Raw genomic sequence first — 19,421 nt, 5'->3', positions numbered from 1 at the left:
AAGAAGGTCCAAGGTATACAGTAAACCTGAAGTGAAGCATAGGAATCTAAAACTGGACTCACACGGGAGGTTCATTTCATAGAAAGTGAAAGTGTCAGTCCTCTTGTACTTAAGTCGGCATTGTGCCTTTTGTATACATTCGGATGCAATTGCTGTGTTTCATCGTCAATAAGAAGGTCCAAGGTATACAGGAAACCAGAAGTGAAGCATCGGAATCTGAAACTGGGCTCACAGGAGAGGTTCAAATCATAGAAACTGAGAGTGTCTATCCTCTCGTACTTATGTCGGCATTATGCCTTTTGTATTAAATTCGGATGCGATTTCTGTGTTTCATCGTCAAAATGAGGGTCCAAGGGATACAGTAAACCTGAAGTGAAGCATCGGAATCTAAAACTGGACTCACAGGAGAGGTTCAAATCATAAAAAGTGTGAGTGTCAGTCCTCTTTTCCTTAAGTCGGCATTGTGCCTTTTGTATTAAATTCGGATACAATTTCTGTGTTTCATCGTCAATAAGAAAGTCCAAGGTATACAGGAAACCTGCAGTGAAGCATCGGAATCAAAAACTGGACTCACAGGAGAGGTTCAAATCATAGAAAGTGAGAGTGTCAGTCTTCTTGTACTTAAGTCGGCGTTGTGCCTTTTGTATTAAATTCGGATGCAATTTCTGTGTTTCATCGTCAATAAGAAGGTCCAAAGTATACACGAAACCTGAAGTCAAGCATCGGAAACTAAAACTGGACTCACAGGAGACGTTCAAATCATTGAAAGTGAGAGTGTCAGTCCTCTTGAACTTCAGTCTTCATTGTGCCTTTTCTATTAAATTCGGATGCTATTTCTGTGTTTCATCGTCAATAAGAAGGTCCAAGGGATACAGTAAACCTGAAGTGAAGCATCGGAATCTAAACCTGGACTCACAGGGGAGGTTCAATTCATAGAAAGTGAAAGTGTCAGTCCTCTTGTACTTAAGTCGGCATTGTGCATTTTGTATTAAATTCGGTTGCAATTGCTGTGTTTCATCGTCAATAAGAAAGTGCAAGGGGTACAGTAAACCTGAAGTGAATCATCGGAATCTAAAACTGGACTCACAGAAGAAGTTCAAATCATAGAAAGTTACAGAGTCAGTCCTCTTGTACTTATGTCGGCATTGTGCCTTTTGATTTTATTTCGGATGCAATTTCTGTGTTTCATCGTCAATAAGAAGGTCCAACGTATACAGGAAACCTGAAGTGAAGCATCGGAATCTAAAACTGGACTCACAGGAGAGGTTCAAATCATAGAAAGTGAGAGTGTCAGTCCTCTTGTACTTAAGTCGGCATTGTGCCTTTTGTATTAAATTCGGATGCAATTTCTGTGTTTCATCGTCAATAAGAAAGTCCAAGGTATACAGTAAACCTGAAGTGAATCATCGCAATCTAAAACTGGACTCACAGAAGAGGTTCAAATCATAGAAAGTTAGAGAGTCAGCCCTCTTGTACTTATGTCGGCATTGTGCCTTTTGAATTTATTTCGGATGCAATTTCTGTGTTTCATCGTCAATAAGAAGGTCCAAGGTATACAGTAAACCTGACGTGAGGCATGGGAATCTAAAACTGGACTCACAGGAGTGGTTCAAATCATAGAAAGTGAGAGTGTCAGTCCTCTTGTACTTAAGTCGGCATTGTGAATTTTGTATTAAATTTGGATACAATTTCTGTGTTTCATCGTCAATAAGAAGGGCCAAGGGATACAGTAAACCTGAAGTGAAGCATCGGAATCTAAAACTGGAATCACAGGAGAGGTTCAAATCATAGAAAGTGAGAGTGTCAGTCCTCTTGTACCTAAGTCGGCCTTGTGCCTTTTGTATTAAATACGGATGCAATTTCTGTGTTTCATCGTCAATAAGAAGGTCCAAGGTATACAGTAAACCTGAAGTGAAGCATAGGAATGTAAAACTGGACTCACAGGGGAGGTTCAATTCATAGAAAGTGAAAGTGTCAGTCCTCTAGTACTTAAGTCGGCATTGTGCCTTTTGTACAAATTGGGATGCAATTGCTGTGTTTCATCGTAAATAAGAATGTCCAATGTATACAGGAAACCAGAAGTGAAGCATCGGAATCTGATACTGGGCTCACAGGAGAGGTTCAAATCATAGAAAGTGAGAGTGTCTATCCTCTCGTACTTATGTCGGCATTATGCCTTTTGTATTAAATTCGGATGCGATTTCTGTGTTTCATCGTCAATATGAGGGTCCAAGGGATACAGTAAACCTGAAGTGAAGCATCGGAATCTAAAACTGGACTCACAGGAGAGGTTCAAATCATAAAAAGAGTGAGTGTCACTCCTCTTGTACTTAAGTCGGCATTGTGCCTTTTGTGTTAAATTCGGATACAATTTCTGTGTTTCATCGTCAATAAGAAGGTCCAAGGGATACGGTAAACCTGAATTGAAGCATCGGAATCTAAAACTGGACTCACAGGAGAGGTTCAAATCATAGAAAGTGAGAGTGTCAGTCCTCTTGTACATAAGTCGGCATTGTGCCCTTTGTATTAAATTCGAATGCAATTTCTGTGTTTCATCGTCAATAAGGAGGTCCAAGGTATACAGTAAACCTGAAGTGAAGCATCGGAATCTAAAGCTGGACTCACAGGGGAGGTTCAATTCATAGAAAGTGAGAGTGTCAGTCCTCTTTTCCTTAAGTCGGCATTGTGCCTTTTGTATTAAATTCGGATGCAATTTCTGTGTTTCATCGTCAATAAGAAGGTCCAAAGTATACACGAAACCTGAAGTCAAGCATCGGAAACTAAAACTGGACTCACAGGAGAGGTTCAAATCATTGAAAGTGAGAGTGTCAGTCCTCTTGAACTTCAGTCGGCATTGTGCCTTTTGTATTAAATTCGGTTGCAATTGCTGTGTTTCATCGACAATAAGAAAGTCCAAGGTGTACAGTAAACCTGAAGTGAATCATCGGAATCTAATACTGGACTCACAGAAGAGGCTCAAATCATAGAAAGTTACAGAGTCAGTCCTCTTGTACTTATGTCGGCATTGTGCCTTTTGAATTCAATTCGGATGCAATTTCTGTGTTTCATCGTCAATAAGAAGGTCCAACGTATACAGGAAACCTGAAGTGAAGCAACGGAATCTAAAACTAAACTCACAGTAGAGGTTCAAATCATAGAAAGTGAGAGTGTCAGTCCTCTTTTCCATAAGTCGGCATTGTGCCTTTTGTATTAAATTCGGATGCAATTTCTGTGTTTCATCGTCAATAAGAAGGTCCAAGGGATACAGCAGACCTGAAGTGAAGCATCGGAATCTAAAGCTGGACTCATAGGAGAGGTTCAAATCATTGAAAGTGAGAGTGTCAGTCCTCTTGTACTAGTTCGGCATTGTGGCTTTTGTATTAAATTCGGATACAATTTCTGTGTTTCATCGTCAATAAGAATGTCCAAGGTATACAGGAAACCAGAAGTGAAGCATCGGAATCTAAAACTGGGCTCACAGGAGAGGTTCAAATCATAGAAAGTGAGAGTGTCTATCCTTTCGTACTTAAGTCGGCATTATGCCTTTTGTATTAAATTCGGATGCGATATCTGTGTTTCATCGTCAATAAGAGGGTCCAAGGGATACAGTAAACCTGAAGTGAAGCATCGGAAACTAAAACTGGACTCACAGCAGAGGTTCAAATCATAGAAAGGTAGAGTGTCAGTCCTCTTGTACTTAAGTCGGCATTGTGCCTTTTGAATTTAATTCCCATGCAATTTCTGAGCTTCATCTTCAAAAAGAAGGTCCAACGGATACAGTAAACCTGAAGTGAAAAATCGGAAACTAAAACTGGACTCACAGGAGAGGTTCAAATCACAGAAAGTGAGTTTGTCAATCCTCTTGTACTTAAGTCGGCATTATGCCTTTTGTAAAACATTCGGATGCAATTTCTGTGGTTCATCGTCAATAAGAAGGTGCAAGTGATACAGTAGACCTGAAGTGAAGCATCGGAATCTAAAACTTGACTAACAGGAGTTGTTCAAATCATAGAATTTGAGAGTGTCAGTCCCCTTGTACTTAAGTCAGCATTGTGCCTTTTGTATTAAATTCGGATGCAATTTCTGTATTTCATCGTCAATAAGAACGTCCAAGGTATACACGAAACCTGAAGTCAAGCATCGGAATCTAAAATTGCACTCACAGGAGAGGTTCAAATAATAGAAAGTGAGAGTGACAGTCCTCTTGTTCTTAAGTCGGACTTGTGCCTTTTGTATTAAATTCGGATGCAATTTATGTGTTTCATCGACAATAAGAAAGTCCAACGGATACATTAAACCAGAAGTGAATCATCGGAATCTAAAACTGGACTCACAGAAGAGGTTCAAATCGTAGAAAGTTGGAGAATCAGTCCTCTTGTACTTATGTCGGCATTGTGCCTTTTGAATTTAATTCGGATACAATTTCTGTGTTTCATCGCCAATAAGAAGGTGCAAGGAATACAGCAAAACTGAAGTGAAGCATCGGATTCTTAAACTGGACTCACAGGAGAGGTTCAAATCATAGAAAGTGAGAGTGTCAGTCCTCTTTTCCTTAAGTCGGCATTGTGCCTTTTGTATTAAATTCGAATGCAATTTCTGTGTTTCATCGTCAATAAGAAAGTCCAAGGTATACAGGAAACCTAAAGTGAAGCAACGGAATCTAAAACTGGACTCACACGAGAGGTTGAAATCATAGAAAGTGAGAGTGTCAGTCCTCTTGTACTTAAGTCGGCGTTGTGCCTTTTGTATTAAATTCGGATGCAATTGCTGTGTTTCATCGTCAATAAGAAAGTCCAATGTATACAGGAAACCTGAAGTGAAGCATCGGAATCTAAAACTGGACTCACAGGAGAGGTTCAAATCATAGAAAGTGAGAGTGTCAGTCCTCTTTTCCATAAGTCGACATTGTGCCTTTTGTATTAAATTCGGATGCAATTTCTGTGTTCCATCGTCAATAAGAAGGTCCAAGGGATACAGTAGACCTGAAGTGAAGCATCGGAATCTAAAGCTGGACTCATAGGAGAGGTTTAAATCATTGAAAGTGAGAGTGTCAGTCCTCTTGTACTAGTTCGGCATTGTGCCTTTTGTATTAAATTCGGATACAATTTCTGTGTTTCATCGTAAATAAGAAGGTCCAAGGGATACAGTAAACCTGAAGTGAAGCATCGGAATCTAAAACTGGACTCACAGGAGAGGTTCAAATCATAGAAAGTGAGAGTGTCAGTCCTCTTGTACTTAAGTCGGCATTGTGCCTTTTGTATTAAATTCGGATGCAATTTCTGTGTTTCATCGTCAATAAGAAGGTCCAAGGTATACAGTAAACCTGAATTGAAGCATCGGAATCTAAAACTGGACTCACAGGAAAGGTTCAATTCATGGAAAGTGAAAGTGTCAGTCCTCTTGTACTTAAGTCGGCATTGTGCCTTTTGTATTAAATTCGGATGCAATTGCTGTGTTTCATTGTCAATAAGAATGTCCAAGGTATACAGGAAACCAGAAGTGAAGCATCGGAATCTAAAACTGGGCTCACAGGAGAGGTTCAAATCATAGAAAGTGAGAGTGTCCATCCTTTCGTACTTAAGTCGGCATTATGCCTTTTGTATTAAATTCGGATGCGAAATCTGTGTTTCATCGTCAATAAGAGGGTCCAAGGGATACAGTAAACCTGAAGTGAAGCATCGGAAACTAAAACTGGACTCACAGCAGAGGTTCAAATCATAGAAAGGTAGAGTGTCAGTCCTCTTGTACTTAAGTCGGCATTGTGCCTTTTGAATTTAATTCCCATGCAATTTCTGAGCTTCATCTTCAAAAAGAAGGTCCAACGGATACAGTAAACCTGAAGTGAAAAATCGGAAACTAAAACTGGACTCACAGGAGAGGTTCAAATCACAGAAAGTGAGTTTGTCAATCCTCTTGTACTTAAGTCGGCATTATGCCTTTTGTAAAACATTCGGATGCAATTTCTGTGGTTCATCGTCAATAAGAAGGTGCAAGTGATACAGTAGACCTGAAGTGAAGCATCGGAATCTAAAACTTGACTAACAGGAGTTGTTCAAATCATAGAATTTGAGAGTGTCAGTCCCCTTGTACTTAAGTCAGCATTGTGCCATTTGTATTAAATTCGGATGCAATTTCTGTGTTTCATCGTCAATAAGAACGTCCAAGGTATACACGAAACCTGAAGTCAAGCATCGGAATCTAAAATTGCACTCACAGGAGAGGTTCAAATAATAGAAAGTGAGAGTGACAGTCCTCTTGTTCTTAAGTCGGACTTGTGCATTTTGTATTAAATTCGGATGCAATTTTTGTGTTTCATCGACAATAAGAAAGTCCAACGGATACATTAAACCAGGAGTGAATCATCGGAATCTAAAACTGGACTCACAGTAGAGGTTCAAATCGTAGAAAGTTGGAGAATCAGTCCTCTTGTACTTATGTCGGCATTGTGCCTTTTGAATTTAATTCAGATACAATTTCTGTGTTTCATCGTCAATAAGAAGGTGCAAGGAATACAGGAAAACTGAAGTGAAGCATCGGATTCTTAAACTGGACTCACAGGAGAGGTTCAAATCATAGAAAGTGAGAGTGTCAGTCCTCTTTTCCTTAAGTCGGCATTGTGCCTTTTGTATTAAATTCGGATGCAATTTCTGTGTTTCATCGTCAATAAGAAAGTCCAAGGTATACAGGAAACCTAAAGTGAAGCATCGGAATCTAAAACTGGACTCACAGGAGAGGTTCAAATCATAGAAAGTGAGAGTGTCAGTCCTCTTTTACATAAGTCGACATTGTGCCTTTTGTATTAAATTCGGATGCAATTTCTGTGTTTCATCGTCAATAAGAAGGTCCAAGGGATACAGTAGACCTGAAGTGAAGCATCGGAATCTAAAACTGGACTCATAGGAGAGGTTCAAATCATAGAAAGTGAGAGTGTCAGTCCTCTTGTACTTAAGTCGCCATTGTGCCTTTTGTATTAAATTCGGATACAATTTCTGTGTTTCATCGTCAATAAGAAGGTCCAAGGTATACAGTAAAACTGAAGTGAAGCATCGGAATCTAAAACTGGACTCACAGGAGATTTTCAAATCATTGAAAGTGAGACTGTCATTCCTCTTGTACTTAAGTCGGCATTGTGCGTTTTGTATTAAATTCGGATGCAATTTCTGTGTTTCATCGTCAATAAGAAGGTCCAAGGTATACAGTAAACCTGAAGTGAAGCATTGGAATCTAAAACTGGACTCACAGAGGAGGTTCAATTCATAGAAAGTGAAAGTGTCAGTCCTCTTGTACTTAAGTCGGCATTGTGCCTTTTGTATTAAATTCGGTTGCAATTGCTGTGTTTTATCGTCAATAAGAGTATCCAAGGTATACAGGAAATTAGAAGTGAAGCATCGGAATTTAAAACTCGGCTCACAGGAGAGGTTCAAATCATAGAAAGTTAGAGTGTCTATCCTTTCGTACTTACGTCGGCATTATGCCTTTTGTATTAAATTCGGATGCGATTTCGGTGTTTCATCGTCAAGAGGAGGGTCCAAGGGATACAGTAAACCTGAAGTGAAGCATCCGAAACTAAAACTGGGCTCACAGGAGAGGTTCAAATCATAGAAAGTGAGAGTGTCTATCCTTTCGTACTTAAGTCGGCATTGTGCCTTTTGTATTAAATTCGGATGCAATTTCTGTGTTTCATCGTCAAGAGGAGGGTCCAAGGGATACAGTAAACCTGAAGTGAAGCATCCGAAACTAAAACTGGGCTCACAGGAGAGGTTCAAATCATAGAAAGTGAGAGTGTCTATCCTTTCGTACTTAAGTCGGCATTGTGCCTTTTGTATTAAATTCGGATGCAATTTCTGTGTTTCATCGTCAATAAGAAGGTCCAAGGGATACAGCAGACCTGAAGTGAAGCATCGGAATCTAAAGCTGGACTCATAGGAGAGGTTCAAATCATTGAAAGTGAGAGTGTCAGTCCTCTTGTACTAGTTCGGCATTGTGGCTTTTGTATTAAATTCGGATACAATTTCTGTGTTTCATCGTCAATAAGAATGTCCAAGGTATACAGGAAACCAGAAGTGAAGCATCGGAATCTAAAACTGGGCTCACAGGAGAGGTTCAAATCATAGAAAGTGAGAGTGTCTATCCTTTCGTACTTAAGTCGGCATTATGCCTTTTGTATTAAATTCGGATGCGATATCTGTGTTTCATCGTCAATAAGAGGGTCCAAGGGATACAGTAAACCTGAAGTGAAGCATCGGAAACTAAAACTGGACTCACAGCAGAGGTTCAAATCATAGAAAGGTAGAGTGTCAGTCCTCTTGTACTTAAGTCGGCATTGTGCCTTTTGAATTTAATTCCCATGCAATTTCTGAGCTTCATCTTCAAAAAGAAGGTCCAACGGATACAGTAAACCTGAAGTGAAAAATCGGAAACTAAAACTGGACTCACAGGAGAGGTTCAAATCACAGAAAGTGAGTTTGTCAATCCTCTTGTACTTAAGTCGGCATTATGCCTTTTGTAAAACATTCGGATGCAATTTCTGTGGTTCATCGTCAATAAGAAGGTGCAAGTGATACAGTAGACCTGAAGTGAAGCATCGGAATCTAAAACTTGACTAACAGGAGTTGTTCAAATCATAGAATTTGAGAGTGTCAGTCCCCTTGTACTTAAGTCAGCATTGTGCCTTTTGTATTAAATTCGGATGCAATTTCTGTGTTTCATCGTCAATAAGAACGTCCAAGGTATACACGAAACCTGAAGTCAAGCATCGGAATCTAAAATTGCACTCACAGGAGAGGTTCAAATAATAGAAAGTGAGAGTGACAGTCCTCTTGTTCTTAAGTCGGACTTGTGCCTTTTGTATTAAATTCGGATGCAATTTATGTGTTTCATCGACAATAAGAAAGTCCAACGGATACATTAAACCAGAAGTGAATCATCGGAATCTAAAACTGGACTCACAGAAGAGGTTCAAATCGTAGAAAGTTGGAGAATCAGTCCTCTTGTACTTATGTCGGCATTGTGCCTTTTGAATTTAATTCGGATACAATTTCTGTGTTTCATCGCCAATAAGAAGGTGCAAGGAATACAGCAAAACTGAAGTGAAGCATCGGATTCTTAAACTGGACTCACAGGAGAGGTTCAAATCATAGAAAGTGAGAGTGTCAGTCCTCTTTTCCTTAAGTCGGCATTGTGCCTTTTGTATTAAATTCGAATGCAATTTCTGTGTTTCATCGTCAATAAGAAAGTCCAAGGTATACAGGAAACCTAAAGTGAAGCAACGGAATCTAAAACTGGACTCACACGAGAGGTTGAAATCATAGAAAGTGAGAGTGTCAGTCCTCTTGTACTTAAGTCGGCGTTGTGCCTTTTGTATTAAATTCGGATGCAATTGCTGTGTTTCATCGTCAATAAGAAAGTCCAATGTATACAGGAAACCTGAAGTGAAGCATCGGAATCTAAAACTGGACTCACAGGAGAGGTTCAAATCATAGAAAGTGAGAGTGTCAGTCCTCTTTTCCATAAGTCGACATTGTGCCTTTTGTATTAAATTCGGATGCAATTTCTGTGTTCCATCGTCAATAAGAAGGTCCAAGGGATACAGTAGACCTGAAGTGAAGCATCGGAATCTAAAGCTGGACTCATAGGAGAGGTTTAAATCATTGAAAGTGAGAGTGTCAGTCCTCTTGTACTAGTTCGGCATTGTGCCTTTTGTATTAAATTCGGATACAATTTCTGTGTTTCATCGTAAATAAGAAGGTCCAAGGGATACAGTAAACCTGAAGTGAAGCATCGGAATCTAAAACTGGACTCACAGGAGAGGTTCAAATCATAGAAAGTGAGAGTGTCAGTCCTCTTGTACTTAAGTCGGCATTGTGCCTTTTGTATTAAATTCGGATGCAATTTCTGTGTTTCATCGTCAATAAGAAGGTCCAAGGTATACAGTAAACCTGAATTGAAGCATCGGAATCTAAAACTGGACTCACAGGAAAGGTTCAATTCATGGAAAGTGAAAGTGTCAGTCCTCTTGTACTTAAGTCGGCATTGTGCCTTTTGTATTAAATTCGGATGCAATTGCTGTGTTTCATTGTCAATAAGAATGTCCAAGGTATACAGGAAACCAGAAGTGAAGCATCGGAATCTAAAACTGGGCTCACAGGAGAGGTTCAAATCATAGAAAGTGAGAGTGTCCATCCTTTCGTACTTAAGTCGGCATTATGCCTTTTGTATTAAATTCGGATGCGAAATCTGTGTTTCATCGTCAATAAGAGGGTCCAAGGGATACAGTAAACCTGAAGTGAAGCATCGGAAACTAAAACTGGACTCACAGCAGAGGTTCAAATCATAGAAAGGTAGAGTGTCAGTCCTCTTGTACTTAAGTCGGCATTGTGCCTTTTGAATTTAATTCCCATGCAATTTCTGAGCTTCATCTTCAAAAAGAAGGTCCAACGGATACAGTAAACCTGAAGTGAAAAATCGGAAACTAAAACTGGACTCACAGGAGAGGTTCAAATCACAGAAAGTGAGTTTGTCAATCCTCTTGTACTTAAGTCGGCATTATGCCTTTTGTAAAACATTCGGATGCAATTTCTGTGGTTCATCGTCAATAAGAAGGTGCAAGTGATACAGTAGACCTGAAGTGAAGCATCGGAATCTAAAACTTGACTAACAGGAGTTGTTCAAATCATAGAATTTGAGAGTGTCAGTCCCCTTGTACTTAAGTCAGCATTGTGCCATTTGTATTAAATTCGGATGCAATTTCTGTGTTTCATCGTCAATAAGAACGTCCAAGGTATACACGAAACCTGAAGTCAAGCATCGGAATCTAAAATTGCACTCACAGGAGAGGTTCAAATAATAGAAAGTGAGAGTGACAGTCCTCTTGTTCTTAAGTCGGACTTGTGCATTTTGTATTAAATTCGGATGCAATTTTTGTGTTTCATCGACAATAAGAAAGTCCAACGGATACATTAAACCAGGAGTGAATCATCGGAATCTAAAACTGGACTCACAGTAGAGGTTCAAATCGTAGAAAGTTGGAGAATCAGTCCTCTTGTACTTATGTCGGCATTGTGCCTTTTGAATTTAATTCAGATACAATTTCTGTGTTTCATCGTCAATAAGAAGGTGCAAGGAATACAGGAAAACTGAAGTGAAGCATCGGATTCTTAAACTGGACTCACAGGAGAGGTTCAAATCATAGAAAGTGAGAGTGTCAGTCCTCTTTTCCTTAAGTCGGCATTGTGCCTTTTGTATTAAATTCGGATGCAATTTCTGTGTTTCATCGTCAATAAGAAAGTCCAAGGTATACAGGAAACCTAAAGTGAAGCATCGGAATCTAAAACTGGACTCACAGGAGAGGTTCAAATCATAGAAAGTGAGAGTGTCAGTCCTCTTTTACATAAGTCGACATTGTGCCTTTTGTATTAAATTCGGATGCAATTTCTGTGTTTCATCGTCAATAAGAAGGTCCAAGGGATACAGTAGACCTGAAGTGAAGCATCGGAATCTAAAACTGGACTCATAGGAGAGGTTCAAATCATAGAAAGTGAGAGTGTCAGTCCTCTTGTACTTAAGTCGCCATTGTGCCTTTTGTATTAAATTCGGATACAATTTCTGTGTTTCATCGTCAATAAGAAGGTCCAAGGTATACAGTAAAACTGAAGTGAAGCATCGGAATCTAAAACTGGACTCACAGGAGATTTTCAAATCATTGAAAGTGAGACTGTCATTCCTCTTGTACTTAAGTCGGCATTGTGCGTTTTGTATTAAATTCGGATGCAATTTCTGTGTTTCATCGTCAATAAGAAGGTCCAAGGTATACAGTAAACCTGAAGTGAAGCATTGGAATCTAAAACTGGACTCACAGAGGAGGTTCAATTCATAGAAAGTGAAAGTGTCAGTCCTCTTGTACTTAAGTCGGCATTGTGCCTTTTGTATTAAATTCGGTTGCAATTGCTGTGTTTTATCGTCAATAAGAGTATCCAAGGTATACAGGAAATTAGAAGTGAAGCATCGGAATTTAAAACTCGGCTCACAGGAGAGGTTCAAATCATAGAAAGTTAGAGTGTCTATCCTTTCGTACTTACGTCGGCATTATGCCTTTTGTATTAAATTCGGATGCGATTTCGGTGTTTCATCGTCAAGAGGAGGGTCCAAGGGATACAGTAAACCTGAAGTGAAGCATCCGAAACTAAAACTGGACTCACAGGAGAGGTTCAAATCATAGAAAGATCGAGTGTCAGTCCTCTTGTACTTAAGTCGGCATTCTACTTTTTGAATTTAATTCCGATGCAATTTCTGAGCTTCATCGTCAATAAGAAGGTCCAAGGTATACAGTAAACCTGAAGTGAAGCATTGGAATCTAAAACTGGACTCACAGAGGAGGTTCAATTCATAGAAAGTGAAAGTGTCAGTCCTCTTGTACTTAAGTCGGCATTGTGCCTTTTGTATTAAATTCGGATGCAATTGCTGTGTTTCATCGTCAATAAGAAAGTCCAAGGGATACAGTAAACCTAAAATGAATCATCGGAAACTAAAACTGGACTCACAGAAGAAGTTCAAATCATAGAAAGTTAGAGAGTCAGTCCTCTTGTACTTATGTCGGCATTGTGCCTTTCGAATTTAATTCGGATGCAACATCTGTGTTTCATTGTCAATAAGAAGGTCCAAGGTATACAGGAAACCTGAGGTGAAGCATCGGAATCTAAAACTGGTCTCACAGGAGAGGTTCAAATCATGGAAAGATAGAGTGTAGGGCCTCTTGTACTTAAGTCGACATTATGCCTTTTGTATTAAATTCGGATGCGATTTCTGTGTTTCATCGTCAATAAGAGGGTCCAAGGGATACAGTAAACCTGAAGTGAAGCATCGAAATCTAAAACTGGACTCACAGGAGAGGTTCAAATCATAGAAAGGAAGAGTGTCAGTCCTCTTGTACTTAAGTCGGCATTGTGCATTTTGAATTTAATTCCGATGCAATTTCTGAGCCACATCGTCAAAAAGAAGGTCTAAAGGATACAGTAAAACTGAATTGAAAAATCGGAAACTAAAACTGGACTCACAATAGAGTTTCAAATCATAGAAAGTGAGATTGTCAGTCCTCTTGTACTTAAGTCGGCATTATGCGTTTTGTATTACATTCGGATGCAATTTCTGTGGTTCATCGTCAATAAGAAGGTGCAAGTGATACAGTAGACCTGAAGTGAAGCATCGGAATCTAAATATTGACTCACAGGAGTTGTTCAAATCATAGAAATTGAAAGTGTCAGTCCTCTTGTACTTTAGTCAGCATTGTGCCGTTTTATTAAACTCGGATGCAATATCTGTGTCTCATCGTCAATAAGAACGTCCAAGGTATACACGAAACAAGTAGTCAAGCATCGGAATCTAAAACTGGACTCACAGGAGAGGTTCAAATCATAGAAAGTGAGAGTGTCAGTCCTCTTGTACTTAAGTCAGCCTTGTGCCTTTTATATTAAATTCGGATGCAATTTCTGTGTTTCATCGACAATAAGAAAGTCCAAGGGATACAGTAAACCTGAAGTGAATCATCGGAATCCAAAACTGGACTCACAGGAGAGGTTCAAATCATAGAAAGTGAGAGTGTCAGTCCTCTTTTCCTTAAGTCGGCATTGTGCCTTTTGTATTAAATTCGGATGCAATTTCTGTGTTTCATCGTCAATAAGAAGGTCCAAGGTATACAGGAAACCTGAAGTGAATCATCGGAATCTAAAACTGGACTCACAGGAGAGGTTCAAATCATAGAAAGTGTGAGTGTCAGTCCTCTTGTTCTTAAGTCGGCATTGTGCCGTTTGTATTAAATTCGGATGCAATTTCTTGTTTCCTCGTCAATAAGAAGGCCCAAGGTATACAGTAAACCTGAAGTGAAGCATCGGATCTAAAACTGGACTCAAAGGGCAGGTTCAATTCATAGAAAGTGAAAGTGTCTGTCCTCTTGTACTTAAGTCGGCATTGTGCCTTTTGTATTGAATTCGGTTGCAATTGCTGTGTTTCATCGTCAATAAGAAAGTCCAAGGGATACAGTAAACCTGAAATGAATCATCGGAAACTAAAACTGGACTCACAGAAGAAGTTCAAATCATAGAAAGTTAGAGAGTCAGTCCTCTTGTACTTATGTCGGCATTGTGCCTTCCGAATTTAATTCGGATGCAATTTCTGTGTTTCATCGTCAATAAGAAGGTCCAAGGTATACAGGAAACCTGAGGTGAAGCATCAGAATCTAAAACTGGACTCACAGGAGAGGTTCAAATCATGGAAAGATAGAGTGTCAGTCCTCTTGTACTTAAGTCGGCATTATGCCTTTTGTATTAAATTCGGATGCGATTTCTGTGTTTCATCGTCATTAAGAAGGTCCAAGGTATACAGTAAACCTGAAGTGAAGCATCGGAATCTAAAACTGGACTCACAGGAGAGGTTCAAATCATAGAAAGTTAGGGTGTCTGTCCTCTTGTACTTAAGGCGGCATTGTGACTTTTGAATTTAATTCCGATGCAATTTCTGAGCTTCAACGTCAAAAAGAAGGTCCAACGAATACAGTAAACCTGAAGTAAAAAATCGGAATCTAAAACTGGACTCACAGGTGAGGTTCAAATCATAGAAAGTGAGAGTGTCAGTCCTCTTGTACTTAAGTCGGCATTATTCCTTTTGTATTAAATTCGGATGCAATTTCTGTGTTTCATCGTCATTAAGAAGGTCCAAGGTATACAGTAAACCTGAAGTGAAGCATCGGAATCTAAAACTGGGCTCACAGGAGAGGTTCAAATCATAGAAAGTGAGAGTGTCTATCCTCTCGTACTTAAGTCGGCATTATGCCTTTTGTATTAAATTCGGATGCGATTTCTGTGTTTCATCGTCAATAAGAGGGTCCAAGGGATACAGTAAACCTGAAGTGAAGCATCGGAATCTAAAACTGGACTCACTGGAAACGTTCAAATCATAGAAAGGTAGAGTGTCAGTATTCTTGTACTTAATTCGGCATTGTGCCTTTTGAATTTAATTCCGATGCAATTTCTGTGTTACATCGTCAATAAGAACGTCCAAGGTATACAGTAAACCTGAAGTGAAGCATCGGAATCTAAAGCTGGACTCACAGGGGAGGTTCAATTCATAGAAAGTGAAAGTGTCACTCCTCTTGTACTTAAGTCGGCATTGTGCCTTTTGTATTAAATTCGGATGCAATTGCTGTGTTTCGTCGTCAATAAGAAAGTCCAAGGGATACAGTAAACCTGAAGTGAAGCATCGGAATCTAAAACTGGACTCACTGGAGACGTTCAAATCATAAAAAGGTAGAGTGTCAGTATTCTTGTACTTAATTCGGCATTGTGCCTTTTGAATTTAATTCCGATGCAATTTCTGTGTTACATCGTCAATAAGAACGTCCAAGGTATACAGTAAACCTGAAGTGAAGCATCGGAATCTAAAGCTGGACTCACAGGGGAGGTTCAATTCATAGAAAGTGAAAGTGTCAGTCCTCTTGTACTTAAGTCAGCCTTGTGCCTTTTGTATTAAATTCGGATGCAATTTCTGTGTTTCATCGACAATAAGAAAGTCCAAGGGATACAGTAAACCTGAAGTGAATCATCGGAATCTAAAACTGGACTCACAGGAGAGGATCAAATCATAGAAAGTGAGAGTGTCAGTCCTCTTTTCCTTAAGTCGGCATTGTGCCTTTTGTATTAAATTCGGATGCAATTTCTGTGTTTCATCGTCAATAAGAAGGTCCAAGGTATACAGGAAACCTGAAGTGAATCATCGGAATCTAAAACTGGACTCACAGGTGAGGTTCAAATCATAGAAAGTGTGAGTGTCAGTCCTTTTGTACTTAAGTCGGAATTGTGCCTTTTGTATTAAATTCGTATACAATTTCTGTGTTTCATCGTCAATAAGAAGGTCCAAGGGATACAGTAAACCTGAAGTGAAGCATCGGAATCTAAAACTGGACTCACAGGAGAGGTTTAAATCACAGAAAGTGAGAGTGTCAGTCCTCTTGTACTTAAGTCGGCATTGTGCCGTTTGTATTAAATTCGGATGCAATTTCTGTGTTTCCTCGTCAATAAGAAGGTCCAAGGTATACAGTAAACCTGAAGTGAAGCATCGGATCTAAAACTGGACTCAAAGGGCAGGTTCAATTCATAGAAAGTGAAAGTGTCAGTCCTCTTGTACTTAAGTCGGCATTGTGCCTTTTGTATTAAATTCGGATGCAATTGCTGTGTTTCATCGTCAATAAGAAAGTCCAGGGGATACAGTAAACCTGAAATGAATCATCGGAAACTAAAACTGGACTCACAGAAGAAGTTCAAATCATAGAAAGTTAGAGAGTCAGTCCTCTCGTACTTATGTCGGCATTGTGCCTTTCGAATTTAATTCGGATGCAATTTCTGTGTTTCATCGTCAATAAGAAGGTCCAAGGTATACAGGAAACCTGAGGTGAAGCATCGGAATCTAAAACTGGACTCACAGGAGAGGTTCAAATCATGGAAAGATAGAGTGTCAGTCCTCTTGTACTTAAGTCGGCATTATGCCTTTTGTATTAAATTCGGATGCGATTTCTGTGTTTCATCGTCAATAAGAGGGTCCAAGTGATACAGTAAACCTGAAGTGAATCATCGGGATCTAAAACTGGACTCACAGGAGAGGTTCAAATCATAGAAATGTAGGGTGTCTGTCCTCTTGTACTTAAGTCGGCATTGTGCCTTTTGAATTTAATTCCGATGCAATTTCTGAGCTTCAACGTCAAAAAGAAGGTCCAACGAATACAGTAAACCTGAAGTAAAAAATCGGAATCTAAAACTGGACTCACAGGGGAGGTTCAAATCATAGAAAGTGAGAGTATCAGTCCTCTTGTACTTAAATCGGCATTATTCCTTTTGTATTAAATTCGGATGCAATTTCTGTGTTTCATCGTCATTAAGAAGGTCCAAGGTATACAGTAAACCTGAAGTGAAGCATCGGAATCTAAAACTGGGCTCACAGGAGATTTTCAAATCATAGAAAGTGAGAGTGTCTATCCTCTCCTACTTAAGTCGGCTTTATGCCTTTTGTATTAAATTCGGATGCGATTTCTGTGTTTCATCGTCAATAAGAGGGTCCATGGGATACAGTAAACCTGAAGTGAAGCATCGGAATCAAAAACTGGACTCACTGGAGACGTTCAAATCATAGAAAGGTAGAGTGTCAGGATTCTTGTACTTAAGTCGGCATTGTGCCTTTTGAATTTAATTCCGAAGCAATTTCTGTGTTTCATCGTCAATAAGAACGTCCAAGGTATACACGAAACCTGAAGTCAAGCATCGGAATCTGAAACTGGACTCAAAGGAGGTGTTTAAATCATAGAAAGTGAGAGTGTCAGTCCTGTTGTACTTATGTTGGCATTGTGCCTTTTGTATTAAATTCGGATGCAATTTCTGTGTTTCATCGTCAATAAGAACGTCCAAGGTGTACACAAAACCTGAAGTCAAGCATCGGAATCTAAAACTGCACTCACAGGAGAGGTTCAAATCATAGAAAGTGAGATTGTCAGTCCTCTTGTACTTAAGTCGGCATTGTGCCTTTTGTATTAAATTCGGATGCAATTTCTGTGTTTCATCGACAATAAGAAGGTCCAAGGGATACAGTAAACCTGAAGTGTATCATCGGAATCTAAAACTGGACTCACAGAAGAGGTTCAAATCATAGAAAGATAGAGAGTCAGTCCTCTTGTACTTATGTCGGCATTGTGCCTTTTGAATTTAATTCGGATGCAATTTCTGTGTTTCATCGTCAATAAGAAGGTGCAAGGTATATAGTAGACCTGAAGTGAGGCATCGGAATCTAAAACTGGACTCACAGGAGAGGTTCAAAAACATAAAAAGTGAGAGTGTAAGTCCTCTTGTACTTAAGTCGGCATTGTGAATTTTGTATTAAATTCGGATACAATTTCTGTGTTTCATCGTCAATAAGAATTTCCAAGGTATACAGTAAACCTGAAGTGAAGCATCGGAATCTAAAACTGGACTCACAGGAGAGGTTCAAATCATAGAAAGTGTGAGTGTCACTCCTCTTGTACTTAAGTCGGCATTGTGCCTTTTGTATTAAATTCGGAAACAATTTCTGTGTTTCATCGTCAACAAGAAGGTCCAAGGGATACAGTAAACCTGAAGTGAAGCATCGGAATCTAAAACTGGACTCACAGGAGAGGTTCAAATCATAGAAATGTAGAGTGTCGGTCCTCTTGTACTTAAGTCGGCATTGTGCCGTTTGTATTAAATTCGAATGCAATTTCTGTGTTTCATCGTCAATAATAACGTCCAAGGTGTACACGAAGCCTGAAGTCAAGCATCGGAATCTAAAACTGGACTCACAGGAGAGGTTCAAATCATAGAAAGTGTGAGTGTCACTCCTCTTGTACTTAAGTCGGCATTGTGCATTTTGTATTAAATTCGGAAACAATTTCTGTGTTTCATCGTCAACAAGAAGGTCCAAGGGATACAGTAAACCTGAAGTGAAGCATCGGAATCTAAAACTGGACTCACAGGAGAGGTTCAAATCATAGAAATGTAGAGTGTCAGTCCTCTTGTACGTAAGTCAGCATTGTGCCTTTTGAATTTAATTCCGATGCAATTTCTGAGCTTCATCGTCAAAAAGAAGGTCCAACGGATACAGTAAACCAGAAGTAAAAAATCGGAATCTAAAACTGGACTCACAGGAGAGGTTCAAATCATAGAAAGTGAGAGTGTCAGTCCTCTTGTACTTAAGTCGGCATTATTCCTTTTGTATTAAATTCGGATGCAATTTCTGTGTTTCATCGTCAATAAGAACGTCCAAGGTATACAGGAAACCAGAAGTGAAGCATCGAAATCTAAAACTGGGCTCACAGGAGAGGTTCAAATCATAGAAAGTGAGAGTGTCTATCCTCTCGTACTTAAGTCGGCATTATGCCTTTTGTATTAAATTCGGATGCGATTTCTGTGTTTCATCGTCAATAAGAGGGTCCAAGGGATAGAGTAAACCTGAAGTGAAGCATCGGAATCTAAAACTGGACTCACAGGAGACGTGCAAATCATAGAAAGGTAGAGTGTCAGTCCTCTTGTACATACGTCGACATTGTGCCTTTTGAATTTATTTTCGATGCAATTTCTGTGTTTCATTGTCAATAAGAACGTCCAAGGTATACACGAAACCTGAAGTCAAGCATCGGAATCTGAAACTGGACTCACAGGAGGTGTTCAAATCATAGAAAGTGAGAGTGTCAGTCCTCTTGTACTCAAGTCGGCATTGTGCCTTTTGTATTAAATTCGAATGCAATTTCTGTGTTTCATCGTCAATAAGAACGTCCAAGGTGTACACGAAACCTGAAGTCAAGCATCGGAATCCAAAACTGGACTCACAGGAGAGGTTCAAATCATAGAAAGTGAGAGTGTCAGTCCTCTTGT

Source organism: Schistocerca serialis, chromosome 2 (assembly GCF_023864345.2).
Source record: "Schistocerca serialis cubense isolate TAMUIC-IGC-003099 chromosome 2, iqSchSeri2.2, whole genome shotgun sequence".
NCBI classification, from domain to species: Eukaryota; Metazoa; Arthropoda; class Insecta; order Orthoptera; family Acrididae; genus Schistocerca; species Schistocerca serialis.
The sequence above is the reverse complement of the archived record's forward strand: the minus strand, read 5'-3'. Positions refer to the sequence as shown.